Below are 12,619 nucleotides of genomic sequence, written 5' to 3'. Positions count from 1 at the left end.
TTGGTTAGGAGGATAAATGGACGGGTATGTTATATAGATTACTAAATTGCCCTCCTTTTTAAATATTAATATAATAGCATTTTTTATTATTATTTTTTGAATCATTATTTTAACCCCTTATATTTAAAATTTTGCTAAAACACCTCAGCCATATAAAACTTTAATTTGTAGCAATATCACCCCCACTCACCTTAAGCCACTGTCGACAGCCAGCTACCGCCATCAACAGTCGACGGAATGGCACACTACTAGCCGTATATGGTCGGTCGTGTGCCGGAAAAGCCAAAAATGGTCTTGGATCACAAATTCATGGCCGAAAAACGACCAGATTTATGGCTATTTCACTGCCAAAGATGTGGCCATGAAACGGCCACAGATCTAGCCGTGAAACAGCCATAGAAACGCCAGATCCCATCGGTCATGCACTATTACAGCGACTGATGCCGGCGGCCGACAATGGTGAGTCACGGCTGGCAGTGGTCTTGGGTGGTTGGGGGTATTTTATTAACTTTTAAACTTTTTTATGTCTAGGGTATTTTAGCTAATTTCTCAAATGTTGGGGGGCTGGGGTAATTGTTATTTGGTAGACATTTGAGGGCAATTGTATCCAAAATGGTTTTTGATTAAGGGTAAAATGGGAAGAAAATCATAGTACCCCAATAATGTTTTAATAACACCCCCTAGCAAGGTAATAAGATTACCCTCCACATTGCCAACAGTAACCACTATTTGCAATAAAAAATTATCGTAATATTTTATTACTTGCAAACCAAACATAGGAATCTTGCAAAATAAATGAATATTATCCATGTTATCTTATTTACTCCCAATCCAAACGGCCTCTTATTGTATAGCTAAACTTTTGTATAAATAGTTGATGTATTCACAATTCAAAATAATTCAATACGGTACAATCGAATTCATCTAAAGATATCTCTTGAGCACACTCCGACCTTTTAGTTGTCTCTCTTGCCCTCTCAAAGATATGTCTTAGGCATACTCTGACTTTCTGCAAATTGTCTATCTTGCCTCTCAATTCTGACATAGTATCATAGCTCCTCTCTCAATTCTGACATTATGATGTTTTTTTTTTTTTTAAATTATTTAATAATGATAATAAAGATAAATTTAGATGGAATTTCAAATTTCATTTGATTGGATAAAATATACGGACTTAAAATAAGGTTTATTTCATGTTTCTTCTTATAAGATCGATTAGTATTAAACTTATTTGCTTGGTTCAAAAAAGTAATAAATACCTTTCTATCATGTTATCTTTTAAAAAATATTTAAAAATAATATTTAGGGGGTGTTTGGTTGGAGGTTATCCCCCATTATTGAGACAATGTTATCTTATATTACTTAGATTATCACGTTTGATTGTTAAGTAATATAAGATTCTGGTAATCTTCCAAAACCAATAGTAATTACTATTGGTTATATAGGTGGTAATTTGAATACCTCTATTTTCTTAGGTATTTTAAGATTATTTGGTAATCTTAATTTGTTACAATTTTACCTTTAACTATTAAATTTTTTGGACAATAATGCCCTTAGTTTGAAATTAATTTATATGATATTGCCATTATAATTTTATCCCCAATTAATTAAGATTTTAGATAGTAATGCCCTTATATCTAAAACAAATTGTAGGCCACCCAGGACCACCGCCAACCGCTGGCCACCACCATCGACTATTGGCTACCACCGTCGGCCGTCAGTTGATGTAGTCAGAACGACGCACGATCGGTCGAATCTGGCCATTTTTGGCCAGATCGATGGTTATAGATCTGACCGTTAACGGCTAGATCAATGACACACAACGCCGAAAAAGATCTGGCCATTTTCAACCAAATCCACAGCTATCTGGCTAGAAAAGACCAGATCGACGCACTGTCAACCAGATCTGACCAGATGTGCACCGTTTTGGTCACTATCGACGGTGGTGGTCGGCGTTTGCTAGTGGCTTGGGGTGGGTAGAGGTGATTTTGTTAGAGATTAAACTTTTATGTGGTTAGGGTGTTTTAGCAAAATCTCAAATATAGGGAGTTAAAAGAAATGATACAAAAACTAATAAAAAAAATAATATTATATTAATATTTAAAAATGAGGGTAATTTGGTAAGCTATATAACACACCTACTAATTTATTTCTCCCAACCAAACATATCGATATAACATACCCATCAATTTATTCCAATCTAATCAAACATATTTTCCTAAATATTTTAGTAATCTTCAATGTAATCTATCTTTTCATTAATATAACATTCTCATTAATACAATACTCCTTGAATCAAACGTATTTTAGTACTTTCTTATCAAAATAGATGAGTTTAAAGAAAAAATCAAATAAAATCACTAAAAATATGGGAATGTTATCGTTTAAAACAATTATAAAAGATTAATTATATAATCCAACATAAAAATATCGTGGTGTTTATAAGTTTCAATACAAATTTTCTCAAATGTATGAATTAAATACTTCAGTAGCTCGACATCCTAATTAATATTTAATCCAATCGAGTATCGAAAAGTTAATTAATTTTCACTTTGACTGACCTAATTAACTTTAATTTGACATGTGATTGTTTGATGATCTAACGGCTGATATTCGGCGCAGTGTTCCACAGGGATTAATTGGTGTGTTCACAAACATAATCGAATTGCTGTTGGATTAACTATTGGTAAAACGTGGAGTATAGTATATTATTAGTATTTGGTTTTATTCTTTTAAAAAATAGAAAGTTTGTGGGGTTACTAAGTTCACGCTTTCGTTAAAGGAATCTTTCAAATATTAATTGTCATTAACGCAGTAAAGGACGAAAAATATTTTCTTTAATTAATCTATTAGTTAATCAATCACCCATTAAAAGAAATGGATTTAAAAATATCGGTGGAGCTTGATGATTTGGATGAGTATACCTGTATCTTTGAAGTTTGAGACTTGGAATTGTGTATTTTATTTATTTGATATCTTGAAAAAAATGTTTTTAAATTATTAAAAGTGTTGTTTTACTATTTAAATTAAAATAAACGTTGCTTTGATGATTAGAGAAGCGTCTACACGTTTTCAGTACATCAACTATTATTTACTATAATGCTCAATCAGTTTTATTTATATACAACTAAGAAAATAAATAAATTTTGAATAATGTAAGATTGAAAAGAGATAAATAATAAGATAATAATAATATTATTTGAAAAAGATGGACATTCATTCCACAATGGATAAGGATGTGTTATAAAAAAAAAACATGTTACAATTTGATTTTGCTTTTTGTCAATATAAATCGTAGGAATGGTCCCTTTCAACGATTGAGGATGATATTAAAACAACAATGTTTTAGTTGATTGATTTATATAAAGTTCCAAAACCTAATTTAATTGAATAATATAAAAATTGAAAGATAAGGTTAGAGATAAAGGTCGCTTGAATAGTTTTTAATTCATTCTTTATACCCTCCCAAAACAAGGAGCTTATAAAGATGCCACTTATTCTAAGCATATCCTACAGCACAAAATAATATTTTAGCATATGATAATTAATTGCGAAATTGGGTTTGGTATAACTTTGGCTTAATGATAATTAGTGGTCTCTCAGTACATGACAACTAATAATCTCATATTTAATTAGAGATTTCCTTTGGAACAAAGTCATATCTAAAGTTGTGCCAGGAGCAGTAGCTAGTTCTCGTATCTAAAGTTGAAATCAATTTCTTCGACAAATATTTACACATGACAGATCAAATATGGAAACTACACAAATCAAATAATAGCTAATCCAACTACATTTTATGAAGAAATCAATGAATCTCTAGGAATATTAATTATTTGGATCAACCTAAACAATAATGTGAAAAAAAAAAAAAAAAATTCGCCTTTTTAATTTAAAAGAAATTGAGTTCAATTATAACTCGTCCCACCTCAACCCCTTTATCATTGTTAAAAAATATTTAACAATGAATGACCAACTTCTGGATTCTTTCAATTATTCCAAATTCGTTGATTGTTTTGAATGAAGAAAGGGGGGCATGTGAAAACGTACGTGAATGGTGGGTCATAAAGATGAGGATATTGGGTCAACAGGCTGGCAGCAGTGTGATTGGTTAGTCTCAGTCAGTATCAAACCAGTAATTGACAGCTGCGATCCACCTATTTTCAGTAGTGGTGAGGGTCCATAAACATGACCAATCACATATACACTCATCACGTCATTCCAGTGCCATGCCTTGCTTCTGTAACAAAACCACATTGGAAACGTATGGGGAGGTCTTGGGCTTATAATAGGGGGAGTCCCTACACTAATAGGTTAGGCTTTTGGGTGTGAAACTCCCAGCCCGTGACAAGTGGTATCAGAGCAAACCCAATCCGTCTTTCGATGTCCTGCCAAGCGCTCACGCAGGGGGTCCACATGTGATTGTGGGTCACACGAGAGTGAGGTGGACGGGTAGGCAGGAGGCCCCACCTGTGATGAGGGCGTCACAGGATTGGGTGGGGAGAATGTAACAAATCCCATTGGAAGCGTATTGAGGAGGTCTTGGGCTTATAATGGGGGGAGTCCTCACCTAATAGGTTAGCCTTTTGGGTGTGAAACTCCCAGCCCGTGACACTTCTCCAAATTCCCGATCTTTCATATTTATAAAGATTTTCCTAGACTTTCTATAATTGAACTCAGGCTGAAATTATTTTCATGTAGAAATATTAATGCTTGATTTGGACACAATGACTCACATATATAAAATACTAAGAGAGCTTAGAAATTACACGCGATGGATCTATCAGATTTGAATATGAACTGAGTTATATAGTTGTAGAAAAATAAAAAATAGACTGACAAGAGAGGTTTTATAGTAGTTCGGATGCTTAAAGCAAATCCTACATCCACTGTATTTTATTATTCTCTGGCTATTTCTATGATATTGCTATAAGGCTACAAAGATGGAAAATAATTTGCTTACAAAGAGAAAGAATGAAACTCAAATCTATGTCTAGCTCTCATATGCTCAACCTCCCCTTTTTCCAGAAGAGAAGTGTCAATTATTACACCTCTGAGGTCAATGTGTGAGTGTGTTTGCAAGTTTTCTTGACACAGGAAGGCTCTCATCCGTTTTCTTTAAATGAGATAGGGTTGGACAAGATATCTTGAGACAGTATGGGCTTGACAGGAAGTACAATTTGTCTTTTAGGCACTTGGTGAGCTTACATCAACGTGACTTGTTAGGCATAACAAAAACCCCCCAGTTTTTGGAGTGCGTAATCGCGCTTCAAAAACTCAGGTCTGATCTGAATGGCTATCGCACTGAGGCTGCAGTCTCAAACTGAAGAGCTCGAACTATGTCTGGCGCGATCGAGTGCTAAGAGCTAGGACTGCGATCTGAGAGCTTGGAGCTATCCGAAGCTAAGCGCGATCTATAAACTGATATGAAATATCCAATAGATGAATTCCTGGAGGGAGCTAACGTTAGAAGCCCAAACGCACGACTTAAATGCTTAAAAGGATAAGCCAACTTAAAACAGCCATAACTTTTACCGAGAGGAGTTTTAGAGCCCATAAGATATTTAACAGAAAGCTTGGTCTAGCTCTACGTCGTGGCAACCGGGAACCGATTGGGGCCATTTCGAGGCCAAAATTCAGTTTCGGCATGTTTCGGGGCTATTTGTGTTTCTACGCGTTTTTCACGTGGCAGCTAGTCGCGATCTGAGATGAGAACTGATCTCGATCTGAGAGTTGAGAACATGATCTTAAGCTATTCACAATATTAGAGCTAAAAGCTGATTGCGATTTGAGAGCTAGAAGCTGATGCGATCTAATAGGAGTTCGACCTGAGAGTCTGAGACATACGATCTGAACGATCTAATGCACACAATCTAAGTAAACGAGCGAGCTTATGAGCTCAATCAGAGATCATAGGGAGTCGATCAGAGAGTATAAAGAGCTCGATTAGAGAGCATAAAGAGCTCGATCTAAGATCATAAGGAGCGCCGATCTGAGAGCATAACGAGCTCGATCAGAGAGCATAATGAGCTCTATTTGAGATCATAAGGAGTCGATCTGAAAGCATAAGGAGCTCGATCCGAGAGCGTAACGAGCTCGATTTGAGATCATAAGGAGCTCAACAAAGAGCATAACGAGCTCGATCTGAGATCATAAGGAGCTCGATGAGATCATAACAAGCTCAATCTGAGATCATAAGGAGCTCAATCAAACCATAAAGAGCTCGATCTGAGACATAGGAGCTCAATTTGAGAGCATAACGAGCTCGATCTGAGATCGAGAGCTCTTTACGATCTAAGAGCTTAAGAGTTCAATCAGAAAACAGGAGTTCGATCAGAATGCGCGGAGCTCGATCTGAGAATAAGAGACAGTGATCTAAGCATGCGATCAACGATTGGCATGCGATCGGAGAGCAAAGATCAGCAAACGAAGTGTGCGATCAGCGATCTGGCCACGTGATCTGAAGCTAAAAATCAGCGATCTGAAGCTGAAGATCAAGACGATCTGAGCGTGTAACCAGCGATCTGACCAAGTGATGTGAAGCTAAAGATCAGCGATCTGAGCGTACGATCAGCGATTTGAGCGTGCGATCAGCGATCTAGCCATGCGATCTGAAGATCAAGATGATTGAGAGTGCGATCTGGCCACACGATCGAAGAGCTAAAGATCAGCGATCTGAAGCTGAAGATCAAGATGATCTGAACGTGCGATCAACGATCTGGCCACGCGATCAGAGAACTTTGACGCGTGTGATCAGCGATTTGGCCACGCGATCAGGGAACTTGGACGCAGGTTTGAGACCTGCATGGGCCACAAATGTTGATGTTTGATTTTAGACACACAACGACTCGCATGTGCAAAGTGCTAAGAGAATTATAAATTTAACGCAATGGATCCATGAGATTTGAATATGGAGCCGAGATTTTATAGTTGTAGAAAAATGTAATAGACTGACAAGAGAGGTTTTTATAGTGGTTCGGATGCTTAAAGCAAATTCTACATCCACTGTATTTTATTATCTCTGGCATTTCTATGATATTGCCCGTAAGACATACAAAGATGGAGAAATACTTTGCTTACAGAGAGAAAAAATGAAACTCAAATCTTGCTTAGCTCTCATATGCTCAACCTCCCTTTTTTGAGAGAGAAATGTCAATTTATATACCTCTGAGGTCAATGTGATGAGTATTTTACAAGTTGTCTTGACATATGGAAGGCTCTCATTTATTCTTTTCTTAAAATGAGACAAGGTTGGTACAGATATCTTTGAGACGGTATAAGCTTGACAAGAAGTATAATTTGTCTTTTATATATTTGTTGAGCTGACATCAGCGTAACTTTTTAGGTATAATAGAAAGTACAATTGCTTTATTTATTTCAGTCTCTAGAGGCTTCTAGTGTTCTCTCCCAGGAGTGAAAAAGACACGAACGTATAAAAATGTTAATCCTTTCAACGGTCTATAATTAAACTCTAAACATAAGTGAAATGGAAGTGTCCAAAATTTCTTGATGAGCATCGCTCAGTTTAGTCAATTAATAATTATTTATGTATTAAAAAAATATCGACCTCCCCTTTTCACAAGATTCAGTAGAGCAAAAACAGTTTGGTGGGGGCAACAACAAGATTCTGAGATCATAATCGCCTTTAAATTGATGGCGAGGCCGGTGAACAGTTTTAACTTATTGAAGCAGAAACGTGACGTTTAATTAGGTGTATTCACAAGTGTCTATCCTCAGCTCTTAGCTTATGTATTTGAAAGCAATGTTTGTATTAATTAGGGTGTCGTGATCACGGAAGATAAGTCATCCCATCATATACATATTTTTTAAATTACTCTCATCACCTGAGATATATCCTTTGAATATCTTTTGTTTTAATATATATATTATGTCTCGCAGTCGTGAGATTTCTTAATTCAACTTAATACAGTAAAACTTTTTTTAAGATACTTTATATAAGAATAAACTCTATATGTCATAAAAAAATATATTCTCAATTAGGAGTTATAAATAAGAATAAATTTCACTGTAATAAGTTAAATTTTTCTACATGTCTTAAAAAAGTTACTTCCACATAGTAATAATTATGTAATTATAAAAAAAAAATTATTTTGTTATATTAAAAGTTTAAGATGAAATAATATTTATTTAAAATGTTTGGGAGAAATATTTATCTTAGAGTGTTACACCTTTTAACTGCGAGTGTATTGCTCGTTAGCAGGACATGTTCTTGTTGAAGCCAAAATATTTTAGCTTCTCAAACATGTTTGAAGCTTCTAGCATGAAACTTTTGTATTTCCGTACTATCATCCTTATGATTATTTCTTTTCTTTTCTTGTGTAATTGTAGCAATAATTTTTTTTCAGTTAAAGTATACATAACTGTTGCTCATTTGAATAATCGAGGAAAACATTAATATTCATCGATTGGTGTAGTGAAGTTGTCAAATCTGATTACTCAATTCTACAATGACTCTTTGATTCTCTCATCCACTTTATTTTAACTTGCAATTATCGACATCAGAAGTCTTAATTGTAATGCTTAAAACAATTAGCAATATGTGGTGTTCACATCAGTTTAACCATATAGCAACTGTATTACAATTTCATTAAGGATACTTATTTTGCTAGTTCCAAGATCGATTCTATTCGTTTAAAAAGTAGACAATTGAAACGCTAAATTGAAATCATAATACTATTAAAACATGAATTGAAATCTTATACTGTACTACTAAAACATGAATTATAAAATATGAATTTTTTATAACTACACCTCTATTAAATTATAATTCTTTATAATAATAAATTTAATAATCTCACCATTAGATTATGGTGAGATTTACTGTATTAATAGATAATATTATAATCAATTAATTTAGGTAGTATTTAATCCGTAGATACTATAACAATTTTATTTTACTTGCGACATGATTATTACTTCTCATCATTTTTTGTTTTTTTTGTTTTGGAGATATCAATGTCTCTGGCTGTCAGTCTTTACTTTTGATTTAATATTTACTTAATGTGTTCGCTATCAAAACAGCTAGATATTGCAAAACTAAAATCCCACATATGTGATTAGGAATGGGTATTTAGGGTGTGTTTGGTTGGGTAATCCCAATTACTCCAATAATATCTTCTTTATACTGATTACACTATTTAGTTGTTAAGTAATAAAAGATCTGATAATCCTTTAATAACAATAGTAATACTGTAAGTTATATAGGGATAATCTAAATATCACAATTTTCTTATGTATTTAAGATTACTTGATATCTTTATTTTTTATAATTTACCTCTAATAATAAATTTTTGGACAATAATGCCCTTGTTCTGAAAATAATTTACAAGAATATTCATAGACTATTTTATCCTTATAACAAGATTTTTAATATATATTACCTTGTACTTCAACAAAGCACACGGTTGGCCAAATGCGGGTGTTGCGCACCGTTCCGGCAATTGTGGTCAGCGGCAACAGTGTGGCTAGGGGTGTTTGGCAAATATTTAACTTTATTTTGACCGGGGTGTTTTAGCAAAATCTCAAATATAGGGGGTTAACAAAATAATAATAATATAATAATATTATTATTATTAAAAAAAGGAGGCAATTCAGTCATCATATATAACTATCCACCAATTTATTCCAATCAATCAAACATATTTAATATACATATTCTAATTAATATAACATTCCCTGAACCCAACACTCTCTTAAGGTGTGTTTGGTTGGGGTAATAGGGATTACTGAGGTAATGTCATCTTATATTACTTGATATACACGTTTGGTTGTCAAATAATATAAGATTTGGTAATCTTCCAAAATCAATAGTAGTTACTATTGGTAATTAAAAGGTAATTTTATTACCTCCATTTCTTGGTATTTTAAGATTACTTGGTAATTTATTTTTGTTACAATTTACCCTTATTAATGAAATTTTAGAACAATAATGCCCTTGTTTTAAAAACAATTTACAAAAATACTAATGACTATTTTACCTTAATACAAAGTTTTTAGGAAATACCCTTAGAATTTAAAAAAAAAAAATTACCCAAGGGTGGTGGTCTGATCTGGCCACCATCGCCAATCGCCGGCAAGCATCGCCGACAACCTCTGACGGCGACAGAATGGCATGTGATCGGTCGGATCTGGTCAACAAGCGCTAAAACAGCCAGATCTAGCCTTTCACTGCCAAAGATGTGGTTGTGAAATAGCCACAGATCTAGCTATGAAAAGCCAGATCTTTGGCCATGAAACAACCTGTTTCAAGGCCAAATATTGGCTTTTCACAGCCAAATCTCCACTATCATCATCGCCAGGGCTGGTGGCAAGCTGCCAGTAGTGGCTGGGGGGGGTCGAGTGTTTTGTTAAGTTTTAAACTTTTTTGTTGTTGTAGTATTTTAGCTAAATTGAAATTAGAGTTAAAATGAATTTTTTTTAATAAAATAATTATATATTTAATATTTAAAAGAAGGGTAATTTAGTAAGCTATATAACATACCCACCAATTTATTCTCCAACAAATATATCAATATAACATACCACAATATTTCAATCAACCAATCATAGTTTTTAAATATCTCTTTAAAGTAATCTATCATTCTATTATATAATATTTTTAATAATATAATATTCCCTGAACCAAACAGACAACTTGTGTAAACAAACTTTGATTGATGTTGTACAAAGTATGGTAATTACTATTCTAACTATCAAATCCAAATTGGTATGTGGATATGAATTTTGATAAACTATTTTCATCATAAAATATCTTTGCCGACAGACAGAAATGACGCTTATTACAACCCATCAAAAGTTGATTTGACAAATCAAATTGGAATGTCTAGTTGCTAAAGTTATTATATATAATTGAATGAGGTTAAAAATTCTATTCAGTTATTATGGTATCATAGTTTTATTTTATCAAAACAAATTTAATGTTGTGCTTCTGCGTTGGGTTCTATGTGCCTTTGGAATAAGTATAAGTCTCCTACTGTGGCCAGCCCAACAAGGACCTCTAAATTTTCAGATTGGATTTTCGGGTCTTACCCTTGAAAAAAAAAAAATTATAAGTTGGAAGAAAAAATATGGTATAAATAATTTTAAGGAAGGAGTGATTTCTACATAATAAGTTTTCATTTAAACAATACAATTGATAACATTTTTCAAAATATAAAACTTAAAAAGAAAAAAAGAGAGAAGAGGAGAAAGAAACTAATAAAGAAACTCCAAATGAAATCAATCGGTAACCTCTCATAAAGGATTAAGTAATTTGTAATTCTTATAAGCTTTAATTACTTGTGAAATTTTAGATTTTAATTTTTAATATTACAAATGCGAAGCTTTGAAATAAATCTATGGAGAAGGAAGATATATAGTTTTTTATGACAAATATATCATCTAAGGTAGAAGAGGGGGCTAAAAATCATTTCCCTAATTTTTAATCGTTGAAAGATCACTGTATCATTGGATGTGGATGTTTGTATATAAAAATAAATTGTACTAAATATCCTAATAGAAAATAACAAGGCTCTATAAAATTTCCTAAATAAAGTGGGTAATTAATTCAGTATATTGGGACGAAATATTTTATTTTCATCATTTTTTTTTTTTTCACTCAAAAAATATTTATGAACTAGGATTAAGAAAAGCAAAAGGATCATTTTTCTCATTTCAAAATAGTTAAAATATTAATCATTATGAGTCATGTACTCATGTGACACATGTCTAATACAATGGGCTTGCCCAACCCATTCTTTAATGATGAAGGTTGTACCTCAGTCTGATATACCCTACGGCCCAGAGTTAAGCCCAATATGGACTTGTCACATTTTCAGAGGGAGTTTTGGGCTTGGGCTACACACTCAATACTTCCATGTCGTAATCAAGTTTGGGGTCATTATTTTGGGTTATGATGTTGTATATTCTGCATTAATTTTTTTTTTTTTTTAATTGCAATTGAATATCAATTTTTTCACAATATTTTTTTTTTTTACAACTATTATATTAAATTATGAGTCAAATATTAGCTTTTAATTGTTAAAAAAGAAAAAAGTAGTATATATATATATATATATAAACAAAAAGGGGATAATTGGCAGTAAATAGAAAATTAAAGTAAGGATGAGAAAAAGAAAGAGTTAAAAGGACTAGTCAATTAAATCGATGGTGAAGTGGGCATGAGTCTTTATCTTAAGAAGATGATGCATGTGTTGTTGCAACTAATTCCATACTTCCTTTACTTAAAAAACATCTACTATACTTCACCGCCACCACTACAACAACCCTTCTAATTTATTTTTATTTTAGGACTTTTTTACAATTTTTCTATTATTAGTTTCTGCTACATCATACAATAAGATTTGAAAAGGACATTAATTAATTTTCACTTTATTGAGACTATTACTATATGTTTTTGAGGGATATTGGACACCTACAAGTAGCGAAAAGAATCACAAATGGGCTAGCAAGATTTCTATATTCGAGGGGGTCTAAGAAAGTGTAAGCACTTCAACTAGTCATGGGGTCGAAGTTAACAATAGGTAAGTGTCAATGGCATACCCTTATAGTAGTCGTAATCTCGTAGAGATTTGAATTCAGAATTCTCTTGAGTATATACTTA

Source organism: Pistacia vera, unplaced genomic scaffold, assembly GCF_008641045.1.
Source record: "Pistacia vera cultivar Batoury unplaced genomic scaffold, PisVer_v2 Contig322, whole genome shotgun sequence".
Taxonomy (NCBI): domain Eukaryota; kingdom Viridiplantae; phylum Streptophyta; class Magnoliopsida; order Sapindales; family Anacardiaceae; genus Pistacia; species Pistacia vera.
The sequence above is the reverse complement of the archived record's forward strand: the minus strand, read 5'-3'. Positions refer to the sequence as shown.